Source organism: Ictidomys tridecemlineatus, chromosome 13 (assembly GCF_052094955.1).
Source record: "Ictidomys tridecemlineatus isolate mIctTri1 chromosome 13, mIctTri1.hap1, whole genome shotgun sequence".
Lineage (NCBI taxonomy): Eukaryota > Metazoa > Chordata > Mammalia > Rodentia > Sciuridae > Ictidomys > Ictidomys tridecemlineatus.
Genome location: NC_135489.1, coordinates 68,499,104 through 68,516,217, shown reverse-complemented (window position 1 = coordinate 68,516,217; position 17,114 = coordinate 68,499,104). Strand labels below are relative to the sequence as shown.

The window sequence follows — 17,114 nt, the reverse complement described above, 5'->3', positions numbered from 1 at the left end:
AAATTCAGAAGATCAAGGTCACATGTTTTCTTTCCTATGTGGAAGCTAGAGAAGAAAAAGAAAAGAAAGTTGATGTAAATCAAAGAGAAATCTGCACAGGAAACAGATGGTAGAGGGGTGAAGGAAAGGCAAAGGGGAAATATTGGAGAATGATTTTGATCAAATTATATTATTATATTATGTTCCTGTATGAATATATAAAAACAAATCGCACCATTATGTACAACTGTAATGCACTGATAAAAGTAGGAAATAAAATCACAGTGAGTCAAGATATTAGTAAAATTAAAGGGTCTGCAACAATAGAGTTAACAGGATTACATAGAATGAAATCATTGTAGAAAGGAATCTCTTTTTCATTGGTAAAATTATTTGAACATTTGATAGAATATATACAGATAAAATTGAGTTTGATTTTACCCAAATACTACCTCCAAATACATATCACTTGGAGTAAAGTCATAACTGCATAGAAGGAATTCATAAAATTCTAGAAAGCATATTAATAAGCAATTATTTGTGTGATAGTAAAAAATTTCTCTGTGCACCTGCAAAAAAAATTTAAAAAATCTGACTTCCTAAATATGTATTTAATTTACAAATCAAGACAATAATTATGAGAGTCTAAAATAAAAGTTTGTGGACAAAAAATATACTTCAAAAACCAAGAGACTAATAGATATTTTTATATAGTCCCCGGACAAACAACAAATGATTCTTAAATAAATATTGTGCCCAAACATTACTCTGATTTGGAAAAAAATGGTTTTGAAACTTATCTGGATATCAATTTTTTATTTCTTTTTTCTCTTTTTTTATTGGTTGTTCAAAACATTACAAAGCTCATGACATATCATCTTTCATGCATTTGATTCAAGTGGGTTATGAACTCCCATTTTTACCCCAAATACAAGTTGCAGAATCACATTGGTTACACATCCACATTTTTACATAATACCATATTAGTGACTGTTGTATTCTGCTACCTTTCCTATCCTCTACTATCCCCCTTCCCCTTCCCTCTCATCTTCCCTCTCTACCCCATCTGCTGTTATCCAATTCTCTTCCTTGTTTTTTTCCCCCTTTCCCCTCACAAACTCTTATATGTAATTTTGTGTAACAATGAGGGTCTCCTTCCATTTCCATACGTTTCCCTTCTCTCTCCCTTTCTCTCCCCCCACTTGTCTCTGTTTAATGTTAATCTTTTCCTCATGCTCTTCCTCCCTGTTCTGTTCTTAGTTGCTCTCTTTATATCAAAGAAGACATTTGGCATTTGTTTTTTTAAGGATTGGCTAGCTTCACTTAGCAGAATCTACTCTAATGCCATCCATTTCCCTGCAAAATCCATGATTTTGTCATTTTTTAGTGCTGTGCAATACTCCATTGTGTATATAATGCCACAGATGAATGGATAAAAAAAAATGTGGATATCAACTTTTTGAAAATTAAAATACTACACAGACAATTTGGTCATATTAATCAAAAACTTTGGAAAAGATTATCATCAGGAAATGACCTTGTAAATAATCACCTATTACCATAAGCATAGGTTTTTTTAAAAAATTTAATGTGCCAGGTTGTTCACTAACTATATAACATTATATAAAGTGTAACAGGTGGAAATAGTCTAAATAAAGAGGAACAATCCACTAACTTTTTTCAAATCCATGTGATAAGATACACTCTGAATAAAAAATAAATATTCAATTAATGTATATCTTTCAATATAAGAAAGCATTTTCCTTTGCATGACAAGTGGAGAATGTTGAGTAGAAAATAATATTAAGGTATTAAATATATAAAGTGTGCCTGTGACTAAAGAAAAAAGAATATGAATAATCTATAAAACAATGATCATGATTTGTTTGATTTTAATTTCTTTACAGCCAACATATTTTTCTATAAAAAAGGAATTCTACTGGTATTACTTCAAGTGTCTTTCTAAAAGATGATCAAGAATTTAAATGCAGCAGCAAGTTCAAAGCCATATCAGCAGTCAGTGGTCAGGGGGTATGCAAATTTCACTGTCAAAATAGAGCAGTGAGGCTAAATCTGGAACCGAGTCAGTAAAAAGGAAGATCAAAAAAATGGAAGTTGAGTCACAGCCATCAATCAAACATCAAGGAAGCTCTGAGTGGAGCAGAAAGAATACATGGAATGAAAGTAAATCAACTCATTAGATTGTTTCCGTTTTAAACAGAAGCCCTTTTTATTTTGTTTTTTATTTTTGCCATGTAAGGAAGATGAAGCAGTAAAATCAAATTAATAATTAGGCTAGTGAGTTTGCAATGTGTTTAATTTATGAGAAACTGGTTTGTAATTATTCAATGACTTATAATTTTTAAAAATGGTAGACGTTGTTCAACTAAAATAATTCAAACATACTTGCTTACCACTTCTGTATTGAAATCGAGTACAAGTTCTCGAAAAAGAAAATTAAAAAGAATAAAATTGTGATATACCATGTTATGGTTTAGATATGTGGTGAACTCCAAAAGCACATGTGAGACATTGCAAGAAGGTTTACAAGTCAAATGATTGGGTCAGGAGAGCCTTAAACCAATCACTGCATTAACCCACTGATAGGGATTAACTGGTACCTGTAGGCAGGTAGGGTGTGGCTGAGGAGGTGGGTCCCTGGAGGCCTGTCTTTGAAGTATATTTTGTCCTTGTTAAGTAGAGCTCCCTTTTTCTGCTTCCTGGTGCCATGTCCCCAGCTGCTTTTTTCTTCCACACACTTATGACATGATGTCCTACCTCATCTCCAGCCCTGAGTGATATTCTGTACACTAAGACCTCTGAAATCACGAGTCTCAAAGTAAACTTTTTCTCCTTGAAATTGTTCTTGTCTAGTTTTTTTTTTATCATAGTGGCAAAAAAGCTGACTAAAACACCCCACTTCAAAATATTTTAGTATTTTTTAAAGTTCTTCTCTGCCCTGTATTGCATTAATGTTTTAATCGTTTTTAAACCAAACTTAATTGTGCTGAATAGAGGATCTGTTTCTTTTGAGACTTTCTATGAAAATATTTCTTAATAATATAACCATCACATAGATGGTTGAAGAACACTCTTCCAAATGATTTATTATCCTGTTCTTGTCAGTGTGTAACCATATAGTGTTTGTACTTAAACTCAAAGTTTGTATCTGCAAGGATGTGCACATTTCTCTTCCATTCTTCCGTATTTTTAAATTATATCTATATACTTTATACATGTTAGATTTATTTTGTTATGATATTACATACATTACGTAAATATATTTTATTTTTTCAGCTTCACTGAGTCATAATTGACAAATAAAAATTGTATTTTATTCAGCTATATAGTATGATTTGATAGACATTTACATTGTAAAATGGTGCTAAGATGGAGTCAAGGAACACATCCCACACCTCATGCACTTTGTTATCATATGAGTGTAGTGAGAGCCATTAGGGTCTAATCCCTGAGCAAATTTCAAGTATAAAACACGGTATTATTAACTTTAGTCACCACTGTGTGCATTAGATTGCAAGAACTTATTCATCTTATAACTGAAATTTTGTATGCTTTAGTGATTATTTCTCCATGTAGCCCATCCTCTAGCATTCAATGCTCTGTCTTGCAAATTCATATTAGATGATACAAAGAGGTTAACACACACACACACACACACACATACAAAAAATCCATAATACACTCATACAATTTGTAACAAAATTTGTTCTAATTAAAAGTATATTCTTACAATATTAAACACATTGGCAATATGTTTTCTGAAAGGTTAGTGCAAAATCAGAAAAGTAGAATTTTGGTTTTGGAAAACAAATTTACTTTTTATTGTTCTTTTTAGATATACATGACAGTAGAGTGCCTTTTGACATATTAAACATACATGGAGTGCAACCCATTCCAAGTAGGAGTTCATTCTTGTAGTTCTACATAATGTAGATTTACATTGGTTGTGTATTCATATATGTGCAAAGGAAAGTTATGTCAAATTATATTTTTTTACATATTCATACAGGCACCTAATATAATAATATAATTTGGCCAATTTATAAAATTATGTTTGATTCTGATGTATTTTCTATTCCCATCTCCCCTTCCTTCCTTTCATTCCACTTTATCCAATCCAATGAACTTATATACTTTCCCCTCTATTCCCTCCTGTGTTGTCAGTAAGCATTCAAATATCAGAGAGCACATGTGGCCTTTGGCTTTTTGGGACTGGCTTATTTCAATTAGCATGATATTCTGTAATTCCATCCATTTACTGGCAAATGCCATAATTTTATTCTTCTAAATGGCTGAATAATATTCCATTGTGTGTATACACCACAAATTCCTTATCATTAATTGTTTGAAGGGCACCTAGTTGGTTACATAGTTTGTCTATTGTGAATTGGGCTGCCATAAACATTGATGTGGCTGTCTCTGTAGTATGCTGACTTAAAGTACTTTGTGTATAGATGAAGGAGTGAGACAACTGGGTCAAATGGTGGTTCCATTCCCAGTTTTCTGAGGAATCACCATCCTGCTTTCCAGCAAAGTATGAGTGAACTTTTTCCCCCACATCCTTGCCAACATTTATTGTTCCTTTTATTCTTGACAATTGCCATTCTGACTGGAGTGAGATGAAATCTCAGTGTAGTTTTAATTTCATTTTGTTTAATTACTACAGATGTTGAACATTTTTTTCTTTTTTTTTTGATCATTTGTATTTCTTCTGTGAGGTTTCTATTCAATTTTGTTGCCCATTTATTGATTGGCTTATGTGTTTGTTTTTTGATGTAAAATTTTGAGTTTATTGTATCCTGGAGATTAAGGCTCTATGTGATGTGGAAGTGGTAAAGATTTTCTGTGTGTGTGTGTGTGTGTGTGTGTGTGTGTGTGTGTGTGTCTGTGCATGACGTATAAACTTAGTAGGTTTGCTAAACATAATAGCATTTTCAATTGAGCATTTTATTCATGTTAAGGGAAGGCATCTTATGCATAATTAATATGCTTAATATTCAAATACTTCTGCCAAACTGAAAGTCACAGGGTACATAATCTTGACCAGGGTCTTTTGTCCATTGAATATTTTATCTTATAATATTAATCATAGTGGCACCATATGCATCTATTAAGGTATGAAATGCGCCAGGCAGTGATTTAACCTGCATTAGCCAATTTCCCTCCAAAGTGTTCTCAGAATCAAATAACATCTATTTCTCACTTTTCTGTGGCACAAACAGGTTAAATGATTTGCAGAAGGTCATTTTGAAAGTAAAGAATGAAAGGAAGTTACAGAACAGTCACCAGGAGGGAAGACATGCATGCATGTGCATAAAGCTTTTGTATCCATTCCTCAAGAATGTGCAGAAGGCTATGGAAGAGAATATCAGGGAGGAATCATTCTGTGGATGGTGAGGGTTTGCATGTAGGGGACATTGGTCTGAAACCTGATATATAAGAAGCTGTGCCTATCACCAGTGAGGTGGCAGGAACATAAGACCCTGGGAGAGGCCTTGGGGATACAACAGAGAGCTTGGCAAGGTTTGCTCCTGTGTGACCTTTTCAAGCAGTTTGTCCAAGTGCTATATACTTTTAAAGTATCTCCCTTTTTAGGCCTACCCCCACAAACCATTTTACAGATACTCAATACTAAATCAGAGGGCGAAGAAAGGGGAAGTGCTTATCAGAACGAATCAGCCAAGGACTATTAACTGGTTTATCTTTCACCACTTTGGTATTCTTTTTCCGTAAATGTGAATTATTTTTAATAATTTCCTATAAGCTTTTTGAATTCAAAACCTCACAATTCTTGAGTTTTCTGTATTGCATAACCAAATCTTCTTAACTTTTGGATATTTCCCTCTCTAAAAAAATTGGAAAAAAAATAAAGCTGCAGAGCAAAACACATCTTCACAATTTTTATTTGAAAGTCTCTAGAGAATACAGTGAAGATAATTACTTAAAACTTTGTATCTGTACATTTTAGCCATGCAAAAAGATGGGTTTTTATTGTGGCATAGGCATATTGGTGCATGTGTATAACATAATCTTATCGATTTCACTCTCCAGCGCTTCCCCATGCATTACAAGCCTTCTTTGCCTGTTTTTCTTCCTCTGTCCTATTGGTGCCCTGTCTACCTTTGTGATACCTTCTTTTCTTTGTTTGCCTCACTAGCTTCCACATATGAAAGAAAACGTGTGATACTTCTCTTCCTGAGTCTGCTGCACTTTGCTTACCATGATATTCTCCAGTTCCATTCATTTTCTGAAAATGAGATAATCTATTTTATATATTTATAATATTCTATTGTGTGTGTGTGTGTGTGTGTGTGTTTCACGTTTTCTTTATCAATATGTCTCTTGAGTTATACCTAGGATAGTTCTATAACCTGGCTTTTGTGAATTGTGTTTTTATAAACATGGGCATGCATGCATCTCTAAAGTATGCTGATTTCAGGTCTTTTGGATAAAGACCAAAGAGTGGTAGAGTTGGATCATATTTTAATCCTTTTTTTATTCTTTTTTAGGAACCTCCACACTGATTTGCATAGTGACTGTACTAACTGCATGTCCACCAAGTGTATGGAAGTTCCCCATTTCCCACATCCTTGTCACCATTTATTGCTATTTGTATTCATGATGACTGACATCCTAACTGGCATGAGAGGGAATCTCAGTGTACTTTTAGTTTACATTTCCTTCATAGTTAAATACGTTCAACTTTTATTCTTCATATGATTGTTGGCCATTGTACTTTGAGAAGTATGTGTTCATTTCATGTAACTTTTTGGTGCAGGAACTGTGGTCGGAACTTTGTGGCATGTGGTAGAAATGCTCCTCGCTTGGGTCAACTCTCCCAGGAGTGTCCGGTGCACCCTGCCAGCTCTGCAGTGCTTCACCCCTGTGGCCAGTAGTGTAGGTGTGGGTGGGGAGTTTACAGAAACTAAGCTACTCAGGTGGGCTGTTCAAAGGTATTCCCTAGGGTAATATTTTCTGATGTCTCTCAGTGGGATGGAGATCGACAGATGTAATCCTTTCCAGAGTTACAGTCTTAGGTGTAGTTATTCCACCAATGCATGGAGAAAAGGTGAATTACTTCTCACACAGCAGGTCACTTTTCAGATTCTGCTTCAGCTTAATTCATTCTGACTTTCTCTTACACCACTGATTCTGAAGAAAGTTGATCAGCTTTGCTTCTTTTACTCCCATTGTGACTCCTCTGACCTGAGACTGGTCCTATTGTCATGGGTGCAGACTTCAGGCTAATGAATTCCTCTGTGCTTTTCATTCTGGAAACCAGAATTTATGAGTCTCTCCAAGTATCTAGGAGCCGAAAACTGCACCTCCATGCACTCCCTCTGTCCCTGCCTTGCCAGTCTGCTCTGGACTCCCTACCTTGGTTTCCACCTGCCGAGGAGCCAAGGCATCATCTTGATGCTTAAAACTGTTCAACTCATTTCTTTATTTTTTTTACTATTTTAATAAATAAATAGATAGATAAATAAATAAATAAATGGCAGTGGAATGCATTACAATTCTTATTATATACATATCCCACAATTTTTTAGTTAGTTACGGACAGTACAATGACCTTGACATATCTTACATTTGAATCATATGGGATATAATTTCTCATTTTTATGAGTGTACAGATTGCAGAATCATATTGGTCATGCAGTCACATATACACACACTAATAATAATGTCTGTTTCATTCTACTATACTTCCTATCACCCTATCCCCTCCCCTCCTCTCCCATCACTTCTCTCTACCACAACTTTTCATATCTCTGTATATAAAATATTTTGATACCCAATTAGAGTCTTCATACATGTACTTTGGATAGTGATGTCTATCACATTCCACAGTTCTGGCTAATCCCCTGCCCCCTCCCTCACCCTCACACCCCTTTTCCCTCTCTAGAATTAATCTATTCCTCCTATACTCCCTCTCCCTACCTCATTATGAGTCAGCCTCCTTATATCAGAGAAAACATTCAGCATTTGTTTTTTTTTTAGATTGGCTAACTTCACTTAGCATTATCTTCTCCAGCGCCATCCATTTGCCTGCAAATGCCATGATTTTATTCTCTTTTATTGATGAACAAAATTCCATTGTGTGTATATGCCACTTTTCTTATCCATTCATCCACTGAAGTGCATCTAGGTTGGCTCCACAGTTTAGGTATTGTGAATTGTTAATATTTCATACCTATGAAATATGCAATCAATATCAATTTCTTACCTATTTATTTTAAGTTTATTGAGACACAATTCATATGCCTTATAAGTAATCCATTTAAACTGTACAATTCAGTGGTTCATAAAGAACAGATACATGTAACTACCACCACAATCAATTTAGAACTTTTCATAATCTTAATCTTACATGATATGTCCTTAGTCATTTCGTGCTATCTTCTACCCTACCAGACAACCACCAATAGATTATCTGAGTCTGGACTCTCTACCTACATAGACATCATTATTCTGCATTTTCCTTTGCATGGAATCATGCTGTAACTTGGTAGAAGTGGCTTCTTTCTCTTGGCAGCATATTTTCAACGGTCAAGAATATTGTAGCATGGATCAGCTCTTTATCTCTATTTTATATAGTCAGTAATCAAGAACCTTCCAAATTAAATTTGTTTATCCATTTGTCTGTCAATAGTGATTTATCTTTCATCTATCTTTTTGTCTATTACAAATAATGCTATTTTAGTCATTATGAAAAAATTTTCTCATGCAAATTTTTGCATAGGCTTTAGTTTGGTTATCCCTGTGATGAAAACACTCAACAAGAACAACTTAGAGGAGAAAAATTCATGGGATTCAAGGTTTCAGAGGTCTCTGTCCACGGATAGCCAACTCCATTGCTCTGTGCCCAAGGTAAAGGGGAGAGAGAGGGGGGGAGGGGGAGAGGGGAATGGAAAGGAGAGGAGGGGAGGGGAGGAGAGGATAGGAGTAGAAAGAGAGGAGAGAAGAAAAGAAAGGAAAAGGAGGGATGAGGAGAGAAAAGAAGAGAGAGATAGGAGAAGGGGGACTTCAGGAAGAACAACTTTTCCATGGAACAACCCATTTACCCAACTCCTCCATCCATACCCAACTTCCCTACAGTTATCACCCAATCTACTGATTAGTTTACTGATCTCATAATCCAATCATCTCATCTCAGAATGTTTCTTCATTAACAGAGCTTCTGGGGACACCTTGTACTCAAAACATAGTAGCATAGTTTCAATTCCCTTTGTATAAGTAACAGTGGAAATGGGAGGTCACATGGTAACTTCATGTTTAATGGTTTAAAGACCTGAAAAGCTGTTTTCAAAAATGGCTGTGCATCTCATGAACCTGTCAGTAGAACATAAGGATTCCAGTTTCTCCTCATCCTCATCAATGCTTGTTTTTTCTGACATTTTGAGTCCACTCAGTGTTTGTAAAGAAGCATCTTATTGTGGTTTTGTTTTGCATTTCCCTAATGACTCAAAATGTAGGTCATCTTTTTGTATCTACTTTGACAATTTTCATCCCTGGTTAGAGAAGAGTTCATTCAGGTCTGTTGTCTATTTTTAGTTTTGCCACATTTTTACTGGTAAGTGGGAAAATGTCATCATTACATTATTATTGAAAATATTATGATAGTGAAAATATTAATCTTTTGTTGAATTTACTCCTGTATGTCTTATTATTTTTGATGCTACTAAAACCAGAATCACTTATGTTGATTTCTACATCCTTATACTTTCACTTGTCAAGCATCCTCATAGCTACCTCAATTTTCTGAGTATATTAAATCTTTACTTCTTATTATTTATTTATTTTCCAAATAATGCACAGGCTTGAATTTATGGCGTGCTCATCCCCTTCGGGCTTTCACGGTGTTTAATGCCAGAGCCAACTGTGCCTCTGAAGCATTGCCTGGTTTTTGTACCCACAGGCTGCTGGCAGTGAAGTGGGTTGCACAGTGTGAGAAAAAAAAGAAAAAAAACAATAAAATAGAATAAACATAAAAATAACCTCACAATAGTTTCAAGTGCATGGTCATAGCATTAAAAATTGGTTGTAAAAAAGTAAGATAAATCAATGACAAAAAGAAATTAGGAAATCCTGCTAAGCAAATTAGTGGACAAAGCAGAAAGATGTCATTGAACATCTTCTGTATGTTAAACACAGTATTTAAAAAAAAAAACTGACTTTAAGAGTTTACCATCTGTTTATACAGAAGACACCTACATGTATTCAAATTAGAAGAATTTATATAATCGCAGTAAATTATTTTATAGCACAAATATCACTTTATAAGTGCAGAGAAGAGACCAATTAATGTGTTATGAAATATAACTAAGACTTTGGAAGAAAACGGAGCTTGAAGCAGCAGTGGAAACAGCAGGGATGCTAGTCTGATTGAATAAAATGGATGAGGCCTGGATGCAAGAAGTGTCTCCTCTTGTAGATCTCTGCAAACTGGAAGCTTCACCATTTGATAGGAACAAAAATAGTAAATAATCAAACCACGATCTAGTACTGTACAGCTGAAGCAGTGAGTCTCAGCAAGAGGGTGAAAATGTGCTGGTTACACGTAGCTAATTCTCTGTGTTCTGAAGAAATGAGAAGAGTGGGAAGGTCCAGGGAGCTTCATTAGCACATCAGGCCAAAAAGTAAGAGAAGGGTCGCAGTGCAAATGGAGAGTGGTGTATACAATGTGAAGATTTCAACCTTAACAAGGAGGACTTTGATGAAGACACACTGAGCTAACTTACGAGTTGACTATTTGTTCAGAACTTAGGAAGCAGTGAGACATTTCTTAAAACACTGCAGAGTTAAGACAGCAATGGCATGAAAGCCTTTTCAACATAAGTACGAGAAAACTTCTGCAATCAGTTCTTGGAAGTGTCTCCATGGTGATCATCATCTCTAGGACCTTGTTTCTATCATGGAGGGTTCTGAAAGAATGAAACCTGAGATAAGCAGCAGTGATGTCTTTTGTTTTGACTAAAGAATTTATAAAAGTTTCTTCCTTACTTTGCAGTGGTGAAATTATTATTATTTTTCTTTTTTTAAAGTAAAAAAAAAAATGTGTATTCTCAAGAGAAGCGGGCCACTTATTTTCCAAAGTAAAAGAATTGGTGTTTCTGAAGGAAGAATTTCTAAGCTTAATTTCTCTGTCATTTGATTAAAATCTTTTTAGAAGTTTTCTAGAATTAGCATTTTACTTGTTTACATGAAGTAATATGAGCTGTGATCCTGAAGGAGTTATGCACAGTCTTTTTGTTCTTGTTGGTTTCTTTCATAGTCTTGTGATTGAAGTTTGAAATAAATTTATAACCATTTTCTTATAGAAGTCTTAATTTCTGGGTGTTTATCCCTCACTGTAGGTTGAATTCAAAGTTGTTTTTCCTCAACAGTCAGAATACATATACTAAAAAAGCACATTCTCGTGGATCACACTCCATCCTTTATTCTCCAGCATTCCTACCCAGATTCTAAATAGTAGCAACAAAACCTGGTGGGTCATTTATGATTTCTAGTTAGTAACATTCCAAATATCTTTTTTTTTGGATCCCTAGTGGTAATTATTAAAGTGAATACTGTCATTAGCATTATTCATTTCTTCCCAAGATTTGGTGGCTACAGTTATTTTCAATTTTAATAAGTTTTAATGGACTCTCTGATTTATTCACCACCATGGCTTCACATCTGTCTCACCGTTTTTCAAATGTGTACCCAGTGAAATGGCTGCACTAAAATGTATAAGTGTGGTTCGTTGCCATATTAGTCTTTGAAGTATAATGATCAATGTGTTTGTGTCTTTGATCAAGGCAAGGCAAGACAGCAGGACAGTACTGTTTCCCAGGTTAGCAGCAATGACCTTAGCTTTTCTCTTCCAGGTTACAGGCACAAAGTAACTGTCACTGCCAGGATCAGCTCCTAGTTCAGTTTTGTGAGGGTGAGAGAACTCTAGTACCACCTGTTGGAGAAAATGATAGATACCAGGATGACACTGAAGTTACATGACCATAAATTCAGTCTTGGAGGTTCACATCTATCCATGCACATTCTCTATTTGTTTTGTTTAGAGATCATTTAAATAATATTTTTACTTTAAATTTTAAAGTAAAATTTAAAAAATTTAAATTAAAGAAAAAAAATTGAGTTTTTATTTTACCATGTATCAGTCATTGTAGGACTACCATTTAGATTGCAGATTATCTTAGTTCTGATTCTAAAGTTACTTATTGTGGGCTGGGGTGTGGCTCAGTGGTAGAGTGCTTACATAGCATGCATGAGGCACTGGGTTTGATCCTTAGCACCACATAAAAACAAAAAAAAAAAACAATATTGGGTTCACCTAAAACTAAAAAATAAATTTTAAAAAATAAAGTTACTTATTGTTATTCACAAAGCTCAAGTTTTCAGTTTCATGAAAAAAGAATATCATTTTTTCCAAACATAGAAGTATTAAAACGGAACAGGATTGTATAAAGTACAATGTTGGAAAGTATAGAAGAATAGCACATTTTTCAAATGATTTCTGGTGTGGTCATCAGAATTTGAAATACTTGTGATCAACTATGGGCAAGAATTACAAAATGACAAAATTTGAAGATTTCATTGTAGTTACAAGCTTTAAGCATATTATACTGTAGGAAAATTTTAAGAAATTACATTAACATTGGGAAAAAGAGAATCTAGTTCAATTCCTACCTTCATTTAATCTAATGAATCAGCAGAACACAGCAAATTTAAAAATATCTTCTTGCCATTAAACCAACAGTTGAAAACACCCACCTATATATGCTATGTTTGCATTTATCTTTTTCAATTACATAAAAAATAGAAGCATTTAAAAAATCATTTTGGACAATAGCTCATTGAATATTAATACATAATGTATTAATACTAATAATAACCAGTGTATTAATCCTAATAATAAATCGTAAGCTCTATGATGATAGAGTATTTGTATATTTAGCTATTTTATTTTTGATGTCTTATATTCAATAACTAAGCACTAAAAAAATAGATGAATTAATTTGCCCAACAAATACATTTAAAAAGGCTAAATATTTCCTTAATGGATCTCAATTTCAGTGGAAGTCACCAGTCCTAATGACACTCACCTCCTAGTAATCAAAGCAGTAAAAGGATGATAGAGATTGAAGATGTTGGTGTACTAGGAAATATATCCTTGGAAATTTGGTCACTGTAATTTTAGAAAGTGGATTTAATAATGAGTGATAGAGTATAAGCTATGTGAGGAAAATACAATTTTGGCCTGGTCTCTGTTTTATCTTTCTCATGTCTCTGATCAAAACACCCAACAAGAACAACAGAGGAGGAAAAGTTTACTTGGCACTCATGGTTACAGAGGTCTCAGTCCATAGATAGCTGACTCCATTGCTCTGGGCAAAACAACATGGTGGGAGTGTGTGGCAGAGGAAAGCAACTCAGAACATGGCACTAGGAAGCAGAGAAAGGTCTCTGCTCATGAATGATACAATATATGCCCCACCCTCAAAGACCTACCTTGTCCAGCTACACCCTACCTGTCTACACTTACCATGTCATTAATCCATTTAAGTGAATCAATGTATAGATTAGTTTAAGGTACTCATAACCCAATTATTTCACTTGTAAATTTCTTGCATTGTCTCACACATGAGCTTTTGGAAGACACTGCATATCTAAACCATTACAGTCTCTTGTTTCTAGCAATGGACTCTACTAGAGAGAAAGTGTTATTTATTTAATAAATACTAAATCTGATGAATTGTATCACATATATGTGAAGAAAGATGGTTTTAGGTTGAAATGGGAAAGCAGAGAGATATTTCTTCCCTGTTGTTTTTATAACGAATTTCCCTAAACTTCTCAGCTTAAGCTAATAGCAACACACTCTTGCAATTCTGTGATTAGAGAGAGGTTAGATCCATGTCTCACTGGAAGAACCTCCAGGTATTCATAGGACTGGGTTCATTCTGAAAGCTTCAAGGGAGATATACCTTCTAGCCTCTTTCAGACTTTGAAGGCTGCTAGTGTTCCCTGGCTCATGGCACCACATGGCCGCAACCTTTGTACTCACCATCTTCCCAATTTTTGCTGAAAGACCCTCCTGATTCACTTTCCTTTGTAATCTAATTGGGTTCCAGGATGATCCTGTCTTAAAACCTTTAACATAACTTCCCCTCTCTCTACAGAGTTAGGTGATAAATTCACAACTTCTTAGGATTAGAATTTGCACATACTTCAAGGGCCATTATTTTCCCTATCAAAGAAGAGACATGATCCACCATGAAGCTAAGAGATTTAGCTCTAAATATTAAATCTCTCTCAGCCAGTGACCATAGCTATGCCTATGAATGCATATGGTACAACTATGGGATTGAATTCATTTGGCTTATACAACCAAATTAAAAGTAGGGATGATGTTGAATTTTATAATTAAAGTTAACACAACAAATAAGTGAGTTAACTGTCATTGTCATTGTTCAAATAGACTTTTTAGGATAATCAAAGGGGACTTATTTTAGGTTAAAGGGATGTACTAAAAGATCAACATAAAACTTTACATCCATTTATTTCTTTGTTTTATTGTTAACTTATAAGATTTACAAGTAACAAGCAGTTTGGTGAAAAAAAGACATTACTTTGTGGAACTGATCTCATTGGTTAATATAAAGTGATTTTTTTTATGACATGGTTAGTTGTTAAAATACATCATTTGGAATATTGGGTATGGCAATTTTGCTTTCTAAGATACATGTTAATACTAAAAGAACTTACCCAAGTGACTTGGCCACCTGTATCCACAGAAAGTATGACTTTACCCTCTGATTTTCAAAATTCTAATTTTAAAATTAATATAATTTTATTAAATACTATCTGTGTACTACATTATCTGCAAAGCTTAGTATAAGTTTTGTGGGGGATCTAAAAATGAGAATGTAGCAATTATTATCCCAAAAGAATAAATTTATAAACTGCATGCTTATCCATAAAAAAGACAATCAGCCTACTCTTTTTCCTCTGATTAATCAGTTGAAATACACAAAATGCAGCAGCAAAAGGATTGCTTTAGCAGTGCCTAGTTTGTTGGGAGGATATATCTGTATCTAAATTGGTTTCAAAAGTAGCATTTTTTTTTCACATTAACAAATTCACAGATTTGACATCCTTATCTATCTTCCAATTAAAATAACACTGTAATTACCTCAAATTCCAGAAAGATGTTTAGTGAATCCAGTCAGTGAGGAAATATAATCATAAAATTAGAGTTAATGTTATTTGAGAAGTTGATTCTAATAGTAAAGGTTTATATCTGTTATGAAGTATCGTATCATTAGTATGCTCACAATTACATGGATACACTCATTGTGAAACATTTCTTTCTGAAGTGAGTCTTATAAAAATGAATTTTATCAAAATTGTATAATCATCTTTTAATACTTAAATATATTCCCCTTTAAGTATTTATTTATTTTTATTTCCTGGATTTAAATAAAGGGGTATAACCCAAGTTTAACTTCAATTATGGAGCTGCTATATATATTTCTATTTAATTATTTTCTACAATGGGAAATATAACCTTGCTTCCAAAGGAAATAAATAAAGACTGATATTTGAGATAAAATACCATTTAAAACATGAAAGCATATCATTGATTCTTATGCATGCTCCTGTTGTCTCTCTGGAGCCTGAAGACTTAAATGACACTGATTATACCTGTTACACTAATGCATTATTCTTGAAATTGATGATAGAGCATCTTGAAACAGCCTGTCATTCCCCATTACATTCCATCAAAGAACCATATGCTGCTCATGCAGTGTTGATACTGAGGCATACATAACACACTCAGAAGGCATATGGAGGCATTAGAGGCTTTTGGGTAAGGCTTTGAAAATACTTTTTCAGTGTTTTGAATGGCTTACATGAATGTGCAATGGCTTGACTGGCCAGTTTCAAAAGAGAAGGCAATAGGTAGCCATCCCCTCAGCAACATTACCTGGCCTGTGACTAGCTCTCAGGCAGACTTCAGAAACTGCAGCCTTATTGACTTTCCCCCTCACCAGTCACATGAGTTAAGAATGTGGTTGTGAACTTGAGCTGAGTTCTGTCAGTGTCTGTAATTAATCCATTTCCTGTTACAAATAACACAATACCACAGAGTGGGTACATTTCAAAGAAAAGAGATTTATTTTGGCTCATTGTTTTGAAATTTCAAGATCAAAGGGTCACATTGGGTGATGATTTTCTTCCTGACAGGACCCCAAGATGTCACAGGGGACAGATGTGCTCATGGGTATGTACTCTGCTCTCTTATATAAGCATAGGATTTCAACATGATGGGCAGCCTCACCTTGATTACCTTATCTAATCTATCTAATCCTAAAGCCTCCTAAAAATGCTGCCTTAAAATGCTTTTTTTTTTGGATTAAGTTTCCACTTTCTCAATACCTTACACTGGGAATTAAACTCCAAAAGGAATTTCAGAAAGGATAAACCATTTTCTAATTATAGTAGCCTCTGTCAGAATAATGATATTTAATAAATCCTGACTGTATTTGCCAGATTTCTGGCATGTAGTCAGTCAGGTAAGAACAGAGGCAGAAAGGCATCTTTGAAGAACAGGAAGTCACATTACAATTTGCACTAAAAGAGGCTCTGCATGTTTCTTATATTTTGAAGCAATCACCATTTTACTAAGTATATTCTTTTACACAATTTATTATGTTGTCCTATAAACCAAATGATATATAAGGGATCTTTGTGGCCAAAAGATTTTGAGGATTTTTTTTTAACTCTGTGACCATTGGCAGTATCCAAAGCTTTCTTCTGGTTTGTCTGAGCCATATGCCATTGGATGATAGCATTTAGTTCTGTGTTCATTTTACCTTGAAAATGTGATGCTACATTTTTTTATCAGTGGGAAACACAGTCAGAGTGGGTTTTGATTATTAAAATAGAAAACTTCTCTCTCTTCACCCTCCTTTTCATAATCAGTTAATAATAGTGGCAAAGAATTCATGTGCAGCTAGCTCTCTACCTAAGCACATTAAAGATTTTCTCATTTAAGATTAGGAAATAGCCAATTCCTTTGGACATGAATGTCCCTTAAAACTTAATAGAGT

The 17,114-nt window shown here is 34.4% G+C and overlaps 1 non-coding gene across 1 annotated transcript; it reads left to right on the top strand.

Moving 5' to 3' along the window:
• The first annotated feature begins 9,813 nt into the window (after positions 1-9,813).
• Positions 9,814-9,949, top strand: LOC144370225 (small nucleolar RNA SNORA42/SNORA80 family). Its single transcript, XR_013430124.1, has one exon. It is a non-coding gene; the product is annotated as a small nucleolar RNA SNORA42/SNORA80 family (small nucleolar RNA).
• The last annotated feature ends 7,165 nt before the right edge of the window (positions 9,950-17,114 follow it).